The following is a 20,890-nucleotide window of genomic DNA, read 5'->3' as shown; positions in this document are numbered from 1 at the left end:
GGGGGGGCTGTAATCCTTATCCCAGCTTCACTATTTACTATGTCATTGACCTATAACAAGCATCCAGCTGGTCAGGTCCGTGATGTCTGAATTACCCTTCTGCGTACCTGTTCCATAGCATTGTGTCGTTATGAATAATGAAGCCATGGCTCAGTAAACTAAAAAAGCACCTCAGCAGCAGCAGATTCAGTCATTTCTTCCTCAACAGATCCCTTTAAGTAAATGTAATTTTTTTAATGCAATTATTTTAAATATACACATTAGTGTAATCAGCATAGAGGAAATAAAAGGGAAATGTAAATGTTGCCATTCCTGACTTCTCATTCTGCAATGCTAGTTTCCTGGATGTTATTCGGATCCTCTTGCTTCAGTAGTTTGAATTACTAACCCACAGCAAGTTTGTAGATAAGAACCTCTGACCTTTCTCCAGCTTTCCTGATCTGCATACTTGACTTGTTCCAGCTCAGTGACTCAAGGTATTGATACCAGTGGATCAGCATAATAAGCATTTCCAGAAGAAGCTCAGCAATATTTGTGAGTATACAGGTGAAACTCGAATAATTAGAATATCGTGCAAAGTTCATTTATTTCACTAATGCAACTTAAAAGGTGAAACTAATATATGAGATAGACTCATTACATGCAAAGCAAGATAATTCAAGCCGTGATTTGTCATAATTGTGATGATTATGGCTTACAGCTCATGAAAACCCCAAGAACCCCAAATCCACAACCTCAAAAAAGTAGATTATTACATGCAATCAATAAAACAAGGATTGTACATAGAACAATATCGCACCTCTGAAAAGTACAAGCATGCATATGTACTCAGTACTTGGTTTGGGCCCCTTTTGCAGCACTTACTGCAATTACTTTTGCACGATATTCTAATTATTCGAGTACCTATATTTGTAAGCTATATATTTTTTCTGAATACCTATATATCTTACAAACATAGGTATACAGTATAAACTCCATTCTCCATGATTACTTAGTAGGCTTGATTTACTAAAGTGCGGTGGGAGTGAACAACATCTAATCATCTGAATAGTAAGTCCTTCTTCGTCACATGATTGAACGTTTGAAAACAGGGTCACATCATCTCAATGCATACTAATAAATCAGACTCAATAGGATAACAATAAGAAACAAGTTATAGAATCTGTTATTCCCAGGGCTAGATTTCCATCACGGGAGTCTGGGGGAACACAACGTTTGTACCATCCACCTGCTAGGTTCTGTCTTAGTATATTTTGCTGATGTATAAATAACTTACATGAGATGACTCTTTGTACTGATGATGAAACAAAATGTGTGGCTAATTATTATACAGATAAAGCTCACCCATTAACATTAACCCAACTGCAAGATTATCACTTGAAGAATTGCTTGGGAAAAGAAAACCCACTCACTTCAACATTGAAATGATGCAGTGATCATCAGGTGACACTGTTAGATGTATATATTTAGGTGTACCAGTCACCTACAATGATATGGTATAAGAACATTTCCCAATTCATGGCCGTTAGGGACCATGAGCAGATTATGTTGTCCACAATACATTTCTTCTCCAGAGCTGAAGCTAGTCATGCATAGTTTTATACGTGGGGCAAGTGAAAGATGTGCAGGTTCCCGTAACATTTAAAAATAAACTAACAGGGTTATTCACAAAAGGGTGAAGAGTTTGGAGAAGGCAAGAGAAGTGAACAATCTAGGACAACATAGCTGAACTGGAAAGTGAGCTGAATTAGATAATTTTTCCATATCAACTATTTTGGAATTGATTGTTAACTTCTCCTGCCTTCTCCAAACTCTTCACCCTTTTGTGAATAGCCCTGTAAGTATTCCCTATACCAAATTATAGCCACATGCCTAAAAACAGCTGACCTAGCCCTAAAAACAATCACTTAACCTCCCTGGCGGTATTCCCGAGTCTGGCTCGGTGTGAATTTTCCATACCAGGAGCGGTAACCCCGAGCCAGACTCGGGGCTGCCGAGAAAATTGACACTTACCTTGTCCCTGCAAGCCCGCGGCGTCCTCTGCTGTACGCGGCCCGAAAATGAAACTAAAAGTCAGATGCCGGCATCTAACTTTTAGTTTCGTTTTCGGGCGTCACAGCCGACAGAAAATTTAAAGGCAAAAGTTGCAATGTACACAGAATACACACCATACAATGTAATCTATGATTACACTTATGTATCAAACTATTTCACTTCAATTTTGTCCCTAGAGCTTTGTCCAGTGCCCTGGGTGACACTTTTTCACAATTTTAAGAAATTAAAATATAATAAATAATAATAAAAAATTATAATAAAATAATTTTAAAAATGGTCCAGTAAATGGGAATTCTGGGGGCGTTGCCTGATCCGTACCACAGTAAATAGGGTACCAAGTTCGCACATCACTGAGCTCGGTCGCAGAATCGTCGCTGTCCTCACTTTCAGTGTCTGTTGAGGAATTTCCGAACGAATCGCTATCACTCAATTCTGCAAGTAGTTCTAATTTACTATCGCTGTTTTCTACCTGGTCTAAAACCGCTTTTGACCTAAAACAGCGACGATTCTGCGACCGAGCTCAGTGATGTGCGAACTTGGTACTCTATTGACTGTGGTACGGATCAGGCTGCGCCCCCAGAATTCCCATTTACTGGACCATTTTTTTAAATTATTATATTATAATTTTTTATAATTATTTATAATTATTTATTATATTATAATTTCTTATAATTATTTATAATTTATTATATTATAATTTTTTAATTTCGTGTTTCAAACTTTATCATACCTGGGATGTCTACTGGACTCTTGTTTGGACAGATTTAGGTGAGTTATTCCTAAGATTTACTAAGAATTGCAGGCCTACAATACATAACACCAAATTTCCAAGCAAAAAATTGTACTGCTTTTGGTACAAAATTTCTGGCATAATCATACCGCCAGGGAGGTTAATGCAAAGTTGTTCTTGTTTTTGTTATACAGCAGCAGAACATAACTTACCTTTAATGAAGTGTAAATGATAGTGTAAATAATAGTAATTTCATCCTATGCTAACATTACACTTTGCATTCTGTGAAAACAATCCAAGCAATTCTATAAATGGGAAGGGGGGAGGGGGCAGAATGGGAGATCAAGTAGCACTATTACAGCAGAACTGACTAGTACACATGTCTTCATCATTCTCCATGTATCTTTTCACATTGGGTTTAAACAGTTAGTCCCCCAACACGAAAGCAAAAACACTGATTAATGCCAAAAATACATACTCTTAGTGTGCTCTTAACACCTCAATTCCCATATTTATCTTAAACTCTATAGTGCTTCCTTCACACTGAATTTCTAACCCTAAAACCAACCTAACCACCAATCTAAACTTTAAGTAACCCCAATTCTGCTGCATACTCACTTTATCTTGCTCCAAGAACTTTAGACTACGATGCCGGTCTCAAGCCAAAGCCATGTAGCATTGAGATCCTCGTGGTATGCAGGCACACATGTATATTTATTGTTTAAACTGACACTATGCTGATTGTTTCTCTGTGACTTTGTGAAAAGAAATACTTAACAGACATGAATGAGTACTTACTTGTGTCTAACATGGCCAAACAACGTAACTCATTTATAGACAACATTTTCTGTGAAAGAAAGCTGACTTTTGATGGTGTCCCCATGCATCTAATAGCCATTCACATACACAAGCAAGATTTTGAATCTCAGTAAATGTGTATGTGCCAATAGGTGAGCAGGATTGATTGAGGAAGAAAAACCTCAATCTCCATCATGCAGTAGATGTTTTCCATATTCTGTTCTGTGCACGCTTTGTGCCTACTCAGCATGATATAGTTGAGTCAGGAGGGATAGAATTTGAAGGTGCTTAAGTCCAAACTACATATATAAATTGTCATTCCCTTTCACTCTCTCTTCTACGGCTTTGGTAAGTTAGGACATGAAAAGGAGATGCTGACAACTTGTTGAAATAATTAAATATGCCATTTGCCATGTATAATTCACACAGGGTCTTTCTCCTTTTCAATTACATCTGCTGACAATACCCTGGGGGCGGTTTGGAGAGTAATGGTCTGAACCAATATTTGATTAAATGAAACCTATTAATTCACAAATAAAGAGAAAAAAAATCAGTGAAACACAGTGATGTTATTTGCTCCAAGCAAAATTAACTTGCTGGCTAAATACTGAAGAATAGCTGGCTCCACTTTGGATAATTCACACCAACAATTTACCAGACTATAGATTGTAGATGGAAGTACAAATGATGTCTGAAGCATATTACAAACAACTGCTCCAAGTGAGATGAGCAGCTGACGATACATTCAGTGCTAAGGAAGATGAGAAGACAACTCTCCATAGGATTTGATTCCATCTCTCTACTCCAGCAGTATAGCCGCCCATGGCTTAGACGCCCCAGACACAGTATCTTGGCATGAAGAACTAGGTTTTTACACAGCCCTGCACAAGAATAAACAGTGTAAGTCCTTATTATTACAACGTAGTTATAGCTGTAATAATGGATGGTAATAGTCTATGCAGAAGTTTGTAGAGTGATTTATTTTGTAGTGTGTCATTTCTCCGGTCAGCTTTGCCTCTGTTGAAAGAGAAAAAAAATCCTCAGCGAGCATTGTAATTATATGTGACTCATCCACTCTCTATACAGGGTAAGTGCACACACTCAACAGGCAAACAACAACCAAAGAAAAGAAAAAGAGGGCACGATAAACAAGTAAGTGAGTGAGTAATAATTTACACTCTGTTGATGAATAACAAGAGCTAACATCCATCCCAAGGCTACTCCTATACACTTAGCTGTATGTTGAATTAAAGGGGAATGGCCAGTTTGACTACGGTAAAACAGACAGCCATTTTCAGCACAGACAGATTATGAGTTTTAAGCTGGCCATACACCCTTATATTTTTTCATTCAACCAGTAGGCTGAATGAGAACAATATAACAGATTCCTTCATCCACGCTAAACAGCATGGATGGACAAATTTCCTGCTGTGCTATTTGTATTCTGAGTGAGAGGGGCGTACCGCTATCAGAACACCCGGACAGTGATGGTAGCTGATTGGCTATCGTCACTGTTCACTTGAACATTTTCCATCCACCTTCTTCAATCTTTGGAATGGAGGATGCTGGACGGAACGGTGCTGACAGGGGCATCCACTGTACGAATTTTTGCTGGTTCATCAATAACTAGCCGAAGGAGGGTCTGGTGTAACTAAAATGGCCAGCAGACTGGCCCTGTTCTAATTCAAGCACAAGGTCAGCACGGTACCACAGCAACTTTAAAACAAATCTACAGTCTTTTAAAGGTATAGACCTTAAAAGGAACTACAGTTTTTTAAAGGTATAAACCTTAAGTGTAAATCAGCTTAATGTACAAATATCAGGCTATGTCTCCATTGCCCATAATCCACCCAAAACACTCTTGCCAAGCCAGTTTAAGTGAAGCAAAGCTGAACAATCAGGGAAACATCAGTTGAAGTGGTTAATCTCGGAGTCTTAATGGCTTAATGTTTAATCCAAATTCTTAAATTATTTTATATAACATTTTTAACTAAATGGGGAATAGGACATGTTTTGCTTATTGTATAAAAAAGGATAACTATACTTTTTGTACAATTATCCTTTAAATCACATTCACATATTCCTCCCCCAGCAACCCTCCACCAAGTCTTATACATACTTGACTTGATACCTGTGAGATCTTTGCTATGGAAACCTCACAGCTTCTTCCCTGAACATCTGCTTGCTGAGCTATGCTTGCAGAATTTCTATTCATTCCTATGGAGAAGTCATCCTCCAGTGGGATGCATAATAGTTGGAATGTATGATGATTCTTCTGCGATCAGCAGAAGAGTGCAATCATGAAAGTTTTGCAGTGGTGGCTCTTCAAATCCCAGCAGGCCACACAGAAAAGAGCTCAGAGGTGCGAGGACAGGCAAGGCTTGGAGAGCTTGGTGTGAAAGCAGTTATTTGTTAAGTCTCAGCTTCTTGCTTAGCCATGCAGCACAGTGATAGTGCTTTACTGCATCTCTTAACTCAAAGAAATTCTACAGTCTATGAAGAACCACAGTCAAACACAGCAGGCAACATTACTTTCTGAATAGCTTATCCTGCAATAAAGTTTGCCTTGGCAGTAATGCAGCAAGAGGACCCATTGCTCTGCCTGGTATACTGATTGACCTAAATCTACAAAGCTCAGTATGAAATATGTTAAACAAGCAAACAAATATTTGAGTCACCCAAAAAAATTGCTTTCAGAATATCTGTAAAAAATAAGTCAAGGCAACTGGACTTGCTGTATTTTTCTTGAAGACGTTTCACTGGACATCCAGAAAAATCCGTCTTCAAGAAAAATACAGCAAGTCCATGACCTGGATGAATGAGAACCTTCACAGACATGCTTTCAGAATACTTAAAATATCAGTGCATTCCAGAAGTACAGAGACCTGTATGCCCTTACCCACCCTGCTCAGAAAATTGCTAAATATAAGCACACACCTCACACAGACACTTCTGCACCATGATATTGTCCCCATTTGTGAAGCCAGCCAGCATTTTCATCCCCCTAGGACCGGACAGCCTCCACATAACTGTACATGTCCATGTCCTGCCACAGACAGCAATGGCTGTGTCCATCCCCCACAATGTAAAGCTATGAAGCTATGCACTGAGAATATATTTAGGTTAACTTCATAAATTACTTCAAATGTTTACTCACTGAAAACACGCAATATAATTCAGTAATTTATTTGGGTCATTATTCGATCCTAAGCAACACCTACGCTGGCCTTAGTAAAAGATTAGCTTTTAGAGGAATAAGCTTACGATATAAAAGAAAAAGTGATTATCACACTGTACCATCTGCAGCATGCACCTAATACCTACAAAGCCCTCATATTATACACATTATGCAAATATTGTTTCTAAAATAGAAATCTAAATAGAAAACCATTTTCCTACATTTCTGCCTGGAATTGGCTCATTATCTATATATTCAAGCCCATATCTCAGAAGCTAGGCAACATTGAATGTGTAATTAGATAATAAAGGACCTTAATACAGAATAACAAGAGACTGGCTAAAATATAAACAGCGCTGTACAAATTTCTTTAGACATTTCCGTAAGCAGTGACAAAAAATGATGTGATAAAAAAGCAGAGATATGACATATGATGCATGTCAATGACTAAGTCGTTCTTTCTGCACAATGTTTTATTATGTATATCTCTCTACACAACATCTTGACAATATGAATGGCTTGCATATGGATCCGCATTACTGTATACTTCCTGAACATAGAACAGAGACAGGGCTGTCTGTATCAAATTGGCCAGCTAAGTGAAAACTTGCAGGGGTGCAGAAATTATTTTAAAGTGTAGATCCAGGCAAACTGGTAAATGCAAGACTTTAGTGCTTGTAGGTAAACTTCCTTTAACAGACAAAGCAGTCCGGCAAGTGGCAGATAGAGGGATCAGACTGTAACACTGACAGGGGTGCTTAAACTCGTCAGCTTTTATTCATTTATGTAAAAACTTTTCCAAAAGGGAAACAACTTTTGCTGTAACTGCCTAAACAGTGTTAGCTGGAATTCAGATTTAATTTGTTAGTGAAGTCCATCTAAATCTGCTAGTCCATCTAACACTAACCACAAGGTGACAATGTCGCTATTTAAGGGTGGCTCCGCATAAAGAAATGCAGCCACCACATTTAAGGAATGGTAAGCTGCAATGTTTATTTTGGGTTTTAGATACTCTTTAACATATTTCTTGATCCCTAAAATTAGCCCTCAACAAAAGTACAGCAAGTCCAGTTGCATTGACTTATTTTTTTACAGATATATATCAATATACTTTTCTATTATTCATTTTACTTGTACAGTAAATGGAATAAAACATTTTAGAAAATGCAGTTTATACATTTTTCGTATAATTTATATTATTCCAAATATTTTCACTACAATATTTCTCTTGTTTCTACAAAATACAGGGACCCCAAATATGTGTAGGTTTTATACACACATTGGTCCTGTCAGGTAGATAGAAAAAAGTGTATATATTTTAGATTTCAAGATATGGGCATTTTTCAATACTGCAGTACTGTGTTATGAGTCCCATCGCGGTAATGTACAGATGATTTGAAAAAAATAAGTTTTTGTTTCACACCACACACTGCCTGTAACATAACTCTTATTCTTCTCTCACTGCTGAAACTTCTGTCAGCAGAGAGAAGCTGCTGCAAAGTAATGGGCAACAGGAAAGTTTTTTTTTGCAGGGCACAAAATTTTCTTCAATCACCAAGATTCATTATTCTTGAGCAAATGATACCTCACCAGATCAGTCAGTTGGCTAAAGATCGATCGGGAAGGGTCTGCAGATGGACTGTGCAAGTCAGCTATGGGAAATCCAAGTGATCTCCGAAGTATGCTATAGCTGAATCTGACAAGACTTCACTAAACATCCTCCTGGAACTTGGAGGGGGTCAGGTTTAAAGCGTTAAATGTCCACACACCACTCTGCTGCACTCTATAGTGTTGACTTCTTTGACCTCAGATGGGTATAAGGGCATAGCCTGTGTATTGTATGCTATACCGTTGCCTATTTTATCAGGATTCCCACTTTTGTGAATACATATTGTAGAGTCATCGTTGTCTGACTCATAAAACATTTAGATAAAGAAAATCTGTTTCCATTTTTTTTCTGCCCTTTATTAGTATTTATTTAATCCGGCTGTCAACTACGCTAGGTGCACCACTGCACATAGCAAAACTGTTCAAGACCTGTAGCTATTCTAATTAATTCAGCAATGGAAGACCTGGATGAAAACTACTCAGATAAATATTTCTCCTGGAAAACATGTAACAACCATGTAAGCACTATAAATGAATCTCCCACTCTCCCCACTGCTTACAAGTAGAGACCTTTAATTGCTTATGCTGGGAATGGTTGGAGGAATGGCCCCAGGCCCACTATAGGCAGTAAGCAATGACTCCCACACTGACATCAATAATTTAAGGATTTATTAGAATCCAACAAAACTTTTGCAGTAATTGACCAGAACTGTCAAATATCTTTCTTTTTACTCCACTGCACTGGGAACTCTAAACGTCTTTGGCTCAGCTTCTCTCTGCAGCTTCAAAGTCGGCATGTACAATGGACAAAGATAAACTTTTCATACCCTTGAGTATAAAACCAACCACCTAATATCACTAATAGAGTTTATACAAGGAAAAGGATGTGTAATATTCAGAGCAGTACTGATCGATAGCCAGCCGTGTTAGGAAAATAAAAAGTCTTTATTTTCTTCCCAAAAATCTTCCAACAGAAACAGCTTATCTTCAGCAAATGAAACAAATGAACAAGACAATCAATGGCTCACCGCCTCAGTATGTTTGTCCCACATCAGGGTTAGTCTCAGCCGGTTCCGGGATGTTCCGACAAGGCCCAGACATATCAGCAGTGTCTCAGTAGTCAGCAATTCACAGCTCCACACTCAGTCATGTGTCCTGCTCCAAACACTGTCCCAAAGCCTGTAGCACACCTTACCGGAATTCCCATCAATGATTGCGGGTGCTCGCAATGACCACGGATGGCGCCGTCCTCAATGTAGCAATATAGAAAATGTCACCAGCATGACACAGATCCATATTGATGCTAACGAATACTCCGAGTATTCGTTAGCATCAATACATGGATTTGCACTGACATATGGCTCTGTCGTGCTGGTGACATTTTCAATATTTCTATACTGCTCCAAACACCGTACAGACCACTGCAGGCTGGCTTCCTATAACTCTTACAAGGTCTGGATGCCTCTAGTCAGAATTGGAGGCTCTTTCCCACATAATATCTTTTCGAGCCTTACGATTCCTGGTCCCTTTTCAGGACTACCAATCCTGGAAAGACTACACAGCAGTTTCCCTTTTAAGAAGTCACCCCGGAAACCCCTCACCCTACATTGATGAGAGAGTTAGTCAGAAAAGTGGCATTTTTGCCTTGGCTGCCAGAGGACCTTGTCCTGGAACTCCTGTTCCAGTGACGACACAACAGGAAGTGAAAGAAAATATTTACAAAATGGGCGAAATCTCGCTTTTACATGGTCACTGGAATAGGTGTCTCGCTTGGTCGATTTCTTTCCACTCTCATTTCAGTTACTACTCATTAACTTTAGATCTTCATTTATTTCCATGATTCTAACAGTGGTCACTTAGACAAAGAGGGACTCTCCCAATTAGTGACAGAGACAGCAATAACAACCTGACCGATGTTCTAATCCTTCCCCACTCTATCCAAAACTAGAAAAAATGATTTGGGTGGAGTTACAAACTGAGGGCATTGAGGTGAAAAGTAGTCTTCCCTACTGAGACTTACAATACTGCGATTCAATAACCAGTGCACTGCAGTTACAGACTGCTAAAGGAGAACTCTGGGCAGATATAAAATACAAAAATTTAACGAAGCTCTTTATTTAATAATAATTCATTTCATGTATTTTTTTAATGCAATGCGGTGTAAGAATGTATATTTGACCTGGTATCTTGACATGCAGTCCTTGTATAGTAGGGTTGGATTGTAAGAAGCAGTGCAAGGAGTAAACCAAACATTTGCTGACAAGAAGCAAGAGGATAGCAAGAAAAAAGAGTGACGGAGAAATTAGCACAAATTAATACAATGATTTTCAAATCATAGAAACCTGTATTTTATTCACAATAGAAGATAGAAAACATATCAAATGTTTAAATTAAGAGAATTTACCATTAAAAAAAAATTCAAAATTGATGGCAACAACATGTCAGGGCAGGGCAACAAAAAGCTGGCAAGGTAAGTGGTACTAACAAGGAAGAGCTGGAAAAAAATATTTTGCAACTAATTAGGTTACTTGGCAATTCTTTGACATTCTTTTGGCAACCATGGGTGCCGTGTCCTCAAGACTAAAGAGAAAACGGAGCTTGCTGCTTGTTATTAGCACTCAAAAGCTTGCATCTCTGATTGTAAAGGGGTGCATTAATGTGCATGGAATGGGCAGCTTGTACATCTGGAAAGGCACCATCAGTGCTGAAAGATTTATATAGGTTTTAGAGCAGCATATGCAGTCCAGACTCACCAATTGAAAATATTTGGCACATCTTGAAACGAAAAATACAACAAAGAAGACCCAGCACTATTGAGCAATTAGAATCCTATATCAGGGAAGAATGGGACAACATTCCTCTCCCAAAACTCCAGCAATTGGTCTCCCCAGTTTCCAGACATTTACCGTGTTGTTAAAAAAGAGGGGATGCTACACCCTGGTAAACATGGCCCTGTCCCAAATTTTGGAGATGTGTTGCTGCCATCAATTTCAAAATTACGTTATTTGTTTTCTTAAAATGGTAAATTTTCTCAGTTTAAACATTTAATGTTTCCTATTTTTTATAGTGAATAAAATATGGGTTTATAAGGTTTGCAAATAATTGCATTTTGTTTTTATGTAGATTTTACACTGCGTCCCCACATTTTTGGAATTAGGGTTGTACTTACTTCTGGATTAAATGTGAATGTAGCATCAAAAGCTGTTTTGTTATTTCTCTTTTAATGGGCTATTAATTTTTATCTTGTTAATCTGTAGCTGGAGATCTGCTTTAAGTTGTCTGGTAAAGCTTATTGAACAATATACATCTACCTAAAAAGAGTGTCAGGGAAGTGAAATTACGATTTTAAAAAGACTCATAGGGTCCTGTCTTATTAGTAATAATCCCACAGAAGGAATCCTACCCCACAATCTCTTCACCTTCTACCAGGCAAATGAAGAGGGGTGGATCCCATGTACTGCTGACTGGATGCAGAGTGAGCTGTCAGTGTATGGTGGCCTACAGGTGACCTGGTAGGATATATGCAGCACCCTTTACAGCGTATAAAAAGATTGATTCACGTTAGCAAACTATAAACACAACAGCCATACCAATCCCATTTTGGCAAGAGAACGACATATGCATTATAACTACTAGCAAAAGTGTGCCTTTTCCCGAATGGAAAAGGTTAAGGATAAAACAATCAATATAACAATCAATGCTTACAAACGTGATTTAGCCACCAGCTTAAGCAGGAGAATCATGTAAATGGTATGTTAGCAGTAATGTCTAGAGAAAATGTAAAGCTCCAAGCATATAGGACAAACTTCTTTTTGATAGTTTCATATTTAATTTCCAATAAAGTTCCCCTTAAATGTATCCGAACTCTGGGATTTGTTCAGATGAAGATAACTAATCCAATTGCCTATGTCGGAGAGATGAGGAGAAACATCCAAATCCAATATTCTGACTTGATACATATACTTCATATATTGTGTGGAACAACAGGTATGTTTGCTCTATATACTGTGGTGGGTAGATAGGGAGGTTTTCTTCATATCTAGATTCAACTATAGCAAAAATCAGCCTTTTTGCTGTGTTGTATAATGAATATTTAATAAAAGAAAATGTTAACAATCCAACAACCTTTGTATGTGTGTCTAAAAAGTTCTATTTGGTTTTCTATTTTTTTTTGTGTGCAATTCTGCCTACACAGCATGTAAAACATACTTTACATGCTTTGTATTGGGCTGCGATACAGTTTTTAACTCTGTAATGACATGCACCTAAACTTGATTATATAACACAGCCTACCTTGGTCTGCCCTCACCTCTATGACTAAGCCCATGATTGCGTGAAATGCATCAGTGAGGGCAAACCTTGGGTAGGACACCAGTGGTGATGTTGTTTGACTTGTGATAAACTGTTCCAGCGCGACTTGTGCACCCGGATTTTTACCTTTTGAGCAGTTGTATATATAGCGAGGATGCGCTCCAATCGCATGCACCCAGCTTGTCCCTCAGCTGAGCCGTAGAGGAGTGGGTGCATATACTGTGTGCCTTTTAGACAACCACTTATGTTACAGGTAAACCGCTACACCATGTGCTGGGACATTTGTTTGTTTGCTTCTTTAGCCATGACATTTTCTTTTCACATAATTATTGGTTAGTACGGTTATTAAGTGTCCTTAATCTTGTGCTAAATGTCACAGCAAACACAAAGACATATAAACATTAGTTGCTATTGTGCAGAGGTTTAAAGTAGTACAAGGTGAATGTACAATATTTAAAAAAAAATACAAGCAAAATAAACAAGGGAAGCTAAAAAACTGGAGCACCATGTCCTGAAAATCTTTAAACCATGTTCTTTTTTCTGTAAAAATTGCCCTTAAAATAAAAATTAAAGGCTTTCTTTCTTATAGGTACTAACTAGTAAGGTCATACTCCCCATCAAAGCACCCCCTCCCTGCATCCTAAAACATTTTTAGTAGATGTGCTTTTTTTGGAGCTGTCTTCAGCTCAACATGACGTTATTCATGTTGATCCGATGGAGTACCATTCATGTAAAATGGCATCCTAATACACCATGCCAATGGACATGTGTTGCAGTATAGCACAAGGCAATGCACTAACATGTACTGTGGTGCTCTTTGCTGCAAATAAATGCGGCGTGCACCTATCTGGTGCGTTTTGGCACATTAGTTAGGCAGCCCACTTAAATAAATGCACTGCTTTGATGTGACACATGACACAATACATTTTAAAGAGCAACTTAATTATGAACCTTTAAATAAACACCCCACACCCCCCACACCCCCCAAAAAAAATCCCCGCCAAGCCATATTCTAATCTGTCTTCAATCCTCCAGATCTTAACTTTGCATCCTGTTCAGGGCCACAGAAGTGCCACTGCCGAATCTCCCATCTGGGCTCTTAGTCATTCCTATAGCAAGGTGATCTATTTTACATACATAAGGGGGTAAGCCTGTTTGTAGAAGGAAGAAGAGCCTCAATGGGAGATTCTGCAGCAGTTATGATATGGAATGTGATTATCCAGAGGACTGCAAGTATCCAAAGAGCAGGGACCGGTGAGTATAATACTTGAGGGACTTGCTGGGGGCCATTTCAAACAGCCATTTAATAAAATGTTTTATGTACATTGCAAAAAAATAAATATATATATATATACAAAAATAAACACAGAAGCACTTTGCCCTTGCAGTGCGGGGGTAGATTTTAAGATTTCATTTGTTCTTCTTTAAAGTGCACATCAGCCAATACTAAACACATATACAACTTTAGAAGAAATAAAAGAGCTTAAATAAAAGCCCTCACTGTCCTATGCAGCTGCATGTATTGTGGAGAAATGTATCCATAAATTTCACAACAGAAGCACTAAAATCACCGCTAATCCACCCTTGTTTCCTCTGTCAGCAGGGGCTTAGAATTCTGACAGCCATACAATGTAAACAAACACCGGGTGTTTCTAAGCTGACTAAAACACACTTTTAGGACTCATGCACAGGGGCGTATGGAAATACTTATCAGGATATATGCAAATATGCAGGATCTTGGAGGAGGAAAAGCTGGCAGCAAGATTCTGTATAAAATATTATCTGTTTGCTTAATGCATGTAATGTTTACAATGTTGATGCAACCTATTGGATGCCGGCCGACATGTCAATAACATGTAGCCAGCGGCACATGCACCACTGATTACACATTAATGTTAATATGTTGTCATTCATCAGCGGTGGTGTGTTTGATATTCCAAAACATATAATACATGTTTTGAGGTGTCTTAAAGTGACACTAAACTCACGATTTAAATCATAAAAATGTATTTAAGTACCTTTAAATATTAAGAAAAATGTATCTTATTTGTGTATCACTCGGCTGTAGATCCTCAATCATCTCTGAATTGGTGCTGACACTGTCCTTCCTTCTGGAGGGTGGCTACATCTATTCCCCATGGTCCCTGAGTGTGTTGTAAAGTAGTCACCACTCCAAGGTCACTCCCATGATAGACTACAATCTCAATACAAATTGGTAAACTAAACATGAGATTGTAGTCCATCACAGGAGTGATGGCTGCTTTACAACACACACAGGGGCCACGGGGAACAAAAGTAGCCACCGTCCAGAAGGAAGGACAGTGTCAGCACCAATTCAGAGATGATTTGAGGATCTACAGCCGAGTGATACACAAATAAGATACATTTTTGTTAATAATTCGAGTATTTGAATGCATATTTCAGATTTAACTCATGAGTTTAGTGTCGCTTTAAGGTGATTGTACAAAGTGTAAATTCAAAGTGTAAAGTCATCAACAGTACTGAAACGGCACATATGTCGACAAAAACAATATATGCAGCTAACAGTCCAAAATACAAGAAAATGTGTTTGGAAGTGTGTCTGTAATTCTTTGTGTGACTGTGTCAGTTGTCTATACGTGTGGCAAGCCTCTGTTCACTCCCAAATATATGAGTTCTGTGTAACAGCTGAATGTATACCTTACATAGGCATACCTATGGCATAGACTTTGTATATTTTATCACAATGATGTACAGTACACATTACTGATGAGCTCTTAAAGACATAATAGGCCTTATCCATCCATTATTTGACATGTTGACTGAAATTCTTTCCAGTCTATTCTTAGCTCACTCTCTCCAAGTGATTTTCACATATGGAAATAACGATTCAAAACTCCCCCATTTATTTACTACAAACTTATCAAGGAGGCATATATATTGGGCATGTTCTTTAATTTCCTTTTAATACAAGCTGAATGATAAATTTGACATAATAAATCTATATTCTTCGCGGTACATTGTGCAGAATGATCAGCCTTCAGTTGTCTATGACTTCATGAATGACTGGTCAAGGTAATTCTGTGCATATCCACATGAAGGACTTGTTTAGGGCCAACGCACATCCTTTGTTGCTCCTGCTCGAGCCATCTAACGTCTTAGCAACCAATAGTTCAGAAACGTCACCAGCACTCCAATTCAAACATGAAAAAAAAACAATTTAATGACACATATTTGTCATGCAATGCATGACAAATATGTGTCATTAACTACCTCCCGACAGGCCGTCGTATAAAAATGGCCGGCCGGGAGCTCTCTAGATCTGAGCGGTGTCTCTAGACGTCCGCTCAGCCACGGGCGCCGTGCACGAGCGGGATATACGGAAAATTTTAAAACAGGCAGCGATTCCTGTTAACATACAAGCGATCCGCCGGCTACAGAGCCGGTGGATCGCTTGTATGAGCTGCTGACCAGTGTGTGTGTGTCCTCCGAGGCCCCCCCCCTCCCATTGTCATGCTGGTCCCAGGCTCCGCTGTGCCCTGTGCGAGCCAGGGACCAGCATATTGCCTCTGTCACAGGGGATCAGAGGGAGTTCGGTACACGATCTCCCTCTGATCCCCTCTCCTCTGTCAGAATGCGGAAGTGATGCATATTACATCACTTCCGCATTCTTGTGTCACTCTCCAGCTTCAGACTCTTCGGGGGGGGGGGTCTTGGAGACCCCTGATGTCTCCATAAAGAGAACCTGTCACATATTTTGCTATCACATAGGGAGGTTTCTTAGCCCCCTATCTGATAGCAATAAAGTTAAGTGGAAAAAAAATAGAAAAAAAATGAAAGTTCCCCCTCAAATATTTAAAGTTAAACATAAAAAAGAATTTTAAAAAAAGACATTTTTTTTTTCAAAGTCCCCACCCATACGTACATGCAAATGCAAACATGCGTCAGGTGCGCATACCTACGAAAACGACTATTGTGCCCATTACGCCGCACATGTTACATATCGCCGCGAACGGCGGAGTGAGAGCAATAATTTTAGGGCTATCAATCACTGATAACACAAAACCGATGAGCGGTAAAACCTTTTAAAGCGTCGCCTATGGTCAATTTTGGGTTTGGTCGTTTTTTTGTGATTTCGCCGGGTGTGCGCAATTTTAAAGTTTGACATGTTTGGTGTCTATTTACCCGACGTGACCCCGTCTTTTATATTTTACCAAAAATTGGGTAATAATAATAAATGTTTTCTAACAATGTAAGAAAACTTTTTTTTTTTCAAAATTTTCAGTAATTTTCCCTAAATATAGTTAAAAAAACAAAACCCCAGGGGTGATTAAATACCACCAAAAAAAACAGCTCTATCTGTCCCCAAAAAATGGTATAAAATTAATTTCAGTACAGTGTTGCATGACGGAATAAATGTCAGTCAAAGTACTGCAGCGCTAAATACTGAAAAATGGCCTGGCCAGGAAGGGGGTGTAAACACCATGGTCTTCAAGCGGTTAAATTGATGTTTTTCACGTTTGAATTGGAGTGCTGGTGATGTTTCTGAACTTTGTGTTATCTCACGGTGCCATCCGTGGTCACTCCAAGCACCCACCTGGACCATACAGGTTTACATCACTAACCGGTAAGGAGTGCAGCAGGATATATCGATACGTTAGCAACCAATAGGGCACATTTATGCTATTTGATGTATGTAAGTAAACGTTACACAAACCTTTAGGGTCTCTGTTGTGATCTTTAAGAATGAATTACTTCACAGTACATGCAGCTACAGAGGTCAGAAAGAGCTTGTTTCAAAGCTCTTTCACTGCTTAAGATGTTTTAGTCTTTGCACATGAGCATTTTAGGTCCAAGTTAAAGAGACACTCTCAGCAAGAAAAACTCTACAGCATGTTTGGGTAACTCCTGCCCTCCAGCTGTGCTTTAACTACATGTCCCAACATGCCTCTGGGAGTCATGCCTGCAACTGCCAGTCTTGCAATGCCTCATGGGACTTTTAGTTCCACAACAGCTGGAGGGCCGGAGTTGCCCACCCCTGCTCTACTGGCTGCTCACATACATCAAATGTTTACAAATAAGTACTTACTGATGCTGTCTTTGCATAGCAATTAATTATGCCATTTTTTAAGAATTTGTAAAGACTTTAATGTCTATAGTCTAAGCACAGGTGCATCGGCCGAAAATGGCACTTTTGGCATAATGCCGAATGTGCCATTTTCTGGACGATAGAGCGGCGCATCCCTGCTTTCTCTCCTCCCCGCTGGGCGGTGCTCTATGTCCCAGCGGGGAGGAGAGAAACTGTCACAGGCAGCCGAGCGCTGCTGGAGGAGAGCGCTGTGAGCGGCCGCCGTCTCTCCTCCCAGCACCGCTCAGCCTCCTGTCGCAGATCGGGAGAGCGGTGTGTGGGCGGAGATAGCCAGCGCTGTCACAGGAGGCTGAGCTCTCCTCCTGCACTGCTCGATCAGCCTCATGTGACAGCTGTCAGGATGGAGACCGGGTACATGCAGTCAGTGATCAGTGAGTGTTTGTAAATAATTGAGGACATAGTATGTTTACTATATCCTCAATTATCATTATCCTCAGCATCACCTCCTGTTCATTCATGATTGTGGTTATAGTAAACACACTATGTCCTCATGTTATCAATGATCAGGAACACTCAGTATAGAGGATTCCTGTTCATTGATAACTGGGGATACAGAAAAAGAGATTGAGGACTCTGTGTCCCCAATCTCTTTTTCTATTTTAAGGGAAATATCAGGGGTCTAAACCCAAAGCCCCTGTAAAGTAAAGAATAAAAATATTTAATAAAAAATGAATAAATAAATACATAAAAATCAAAAATGTGAAAAAGTTAAAATAAAAAACATTTTTGGTTTCGGTTTCGGCCTGACATTTATTTTTATTTCGGTTTCGTTTCATTTTTACAGTTTCATTTTGGTGCACCTCTAATATGAATCTTTATAATTTTTATCCTATTAAAAGAGAAGGTATTTATTTATTTATCTATTTATTGTTCATGTGTGATATCATTGGGGAATTTCAGTGTCACCATTTTAAACTAATGCAATCTATCTATCTATACTTTACAGGACACACCTCTGGGTAGGAGCTACAGTTATGTTGGATGGAAACTTGTGAGTGGGGAATAGAAAACCATTCTTGGGTGAACCCAGGTCTAAGTGTCTAAGGGAAATCTAAGGTAAGGGTGTCCTATAACTTATGTGCCATGACAGAAAGCAGTAAGTTTACAATTGTGACATGTCTATCACCTTACAATTGAAGCTGAAACACAGATGAAATACATATAAGGGAGCTATTTTATCTTCAAAAGCATTTGCATTTTTGTCCATCTAGTCCTAAGGTTTACAAAGCTACACAGGGTACAGCTCTGTCTGGCAGGGCAGGAGATCACATTTTTGCTGCAGGTAAGTAACCCTTGTAGGTCTTGTTTTTTACCCTAGCTTGTGCCTGGGCAGTAAAAGTAGAAATGGAAAAGGAGTGAGCTCATCTCTTTGTCACTTTGCACTCTCCTTCTATTAGCATATTCCTTTCTAACACATGAGCACTGAACAGCTGACTGGCTCTTTGCACTGCTTCTCCTCCTCCCAGCCTTAGCTCTGCTGTACAGAAGGTTGCAAGACACTTATACCAGAAACAATCCAGGCACTTACACTGCTTGCATTTAAAAAAATTCATGATGTAGTAATAATAATAATTGAAAAGCTGCATGAATTTGTGTCTTTTATATCCCCCTGTTTATATTTCTTTCAGCATTTTCTTTTTTAAGCAGAGTGAGTAAAAAACACAAAAGGCATTTGCATGTCTCTCTTCGGTCACAAACCGAAAAAATAAGGCGCAAGCGTAGGATGGTGGATGGATCCATGCATACTATGTTACCTTTGGGCCAACTGTGCATTCAGAACTTTTTACAGTACCGTTACAGCCTAATATTTGAGAACGATTAATGTCAAACCGCACACAGATGTCTTCTGGCTTGTTGGCCATATGTGACTGTACTGTAAGCCAGCAGTTGTGGAATTACAGTTGTCTCTTTTCTCTTAGGCCTCGCCGACACGTGCAGATGATCGGTGTATTTACCACCCCCTGACCACCCACCTAAAACGTAATATTGTGCCCGCTCATGCTTGTACACATGCTGTGGCAAATTCTAAACAGCATGTGATTATTGCAATTAATTGGCCACAACCGCACCAACACACGCTTGTGGAGTGGTATAGCAATTGAAAATCCCCATCGGAATTGAAATAAAAAACTAAAGAACAATAAACAGCAGTTTCACTTCCTGAATGCTAGGCACCCGCTGCTCTACCACCCTCTGAAAAGCGAAACACTACGGATTGCTTTTTCAGAGGGGAGATGGAGTCTGCTGCCCATAGGAATGAGACCTTTGTGAGCTTAGTGGGTGTTTTTATTTTTTTTTCCTACACAAAGTTGAACATTCCTTGCAAAGTAAATGTTTACTTTGTTTTTCTTCAATCCATAGGATATGTGGAAATGAACTTTGCTAATTGAAAATTCACTGAAATTGAACATGCTATATTATACCATCAGCTATAGAGGACTACAAATCCCAGCAATACATTATATACTTTATGTATAATGTATTGCTGGGATTTGTTGCATTCCTATATAGCAGGTGGTATTCTGCATTGCGCTGTATAGAGGTCTACAAATCCCAGCAATAATACATTATACAGATGCAATGCAGAATACCACCAGCTACAGAGGAGTACAACAAATCCCAGCAATAATACATTATACAGTGGTGCAATGCAGAATACCACCAGCTATAGAGGACTACAAAACCTAGCAATACTACATTATACAGCGCAATGCAGAATACCACCAGCTGTAAAGGACTACAAAACCCAGTACATTATAGCTGGCGGTATTTAGCATTGTGCTGTATAATGTACTATTGCTGGGTTTTGTAGTCCTCTATAGCCAGTGCCATTCTCCATTAATTGCTGTATAATTTTACACTTTTAATTTCACTATATTGCACACCACACTTTTTTTTTCTTTTTTACTTCCACCGCTCCAAGCTTGCTCCTGTGACGGACTACAATCTCAATACAAACTAGTAGTCCATCACTGCAGCCATTTTTTTACATTTATTTTAATTTTATCCGATTAACCGATTAATCGAACTTACTAATCGGCTAACTAATCGATTTTGAAAATAATCGTTAGCTGCAGCTCTA

The 20,890-nt window shown here is 39.0% G+C and overlaps 1 protein-coding gene across 1 annotated transcript in view; it reads right to left on the bottom strand.

The window, feature by feature from the left end:
• Positions 1–4,409: 4,409 nt before the first annotated feature.
• The window catches only part of LOC108787942 (CTP synthase 2), a 138,028-nt gene continuing 121,547 nt past the window's right edge, over positions 4,410–20,890 (bottom strand). Inside the window, exon 20 of the mRNA XM_018557640.1 lies at positions 4,410–4,600. The gene's annotated coding sequence lies outside the window, so the exon portion shown is untranslated. The remainder of the gene's footprint in view (positions 4,601–20,890) is intronic.

Source organism: Nanorana parkeri, unplaced genomic scaffold (assembly GCF_000935625.1).
Source record: "Nanorana parkeri isolate BGI_ZX_2015 unplaced genomic scaffold, ASM93562v1 scaffold293, whole genome shotgun sequence".
In the NCBI taxonomy this organism is placed as follows: domain Eukaryota; kingdom Metazoa; phylum Chordata; class Amphibia; order Anura; family Dicroglossidae; genus Nanorana; species Nanorana parkeri.
Note: the sequence above shows the minus strand (reverse complement) of the source record. Positions and strands in the feature narration are given on the sequence as shown.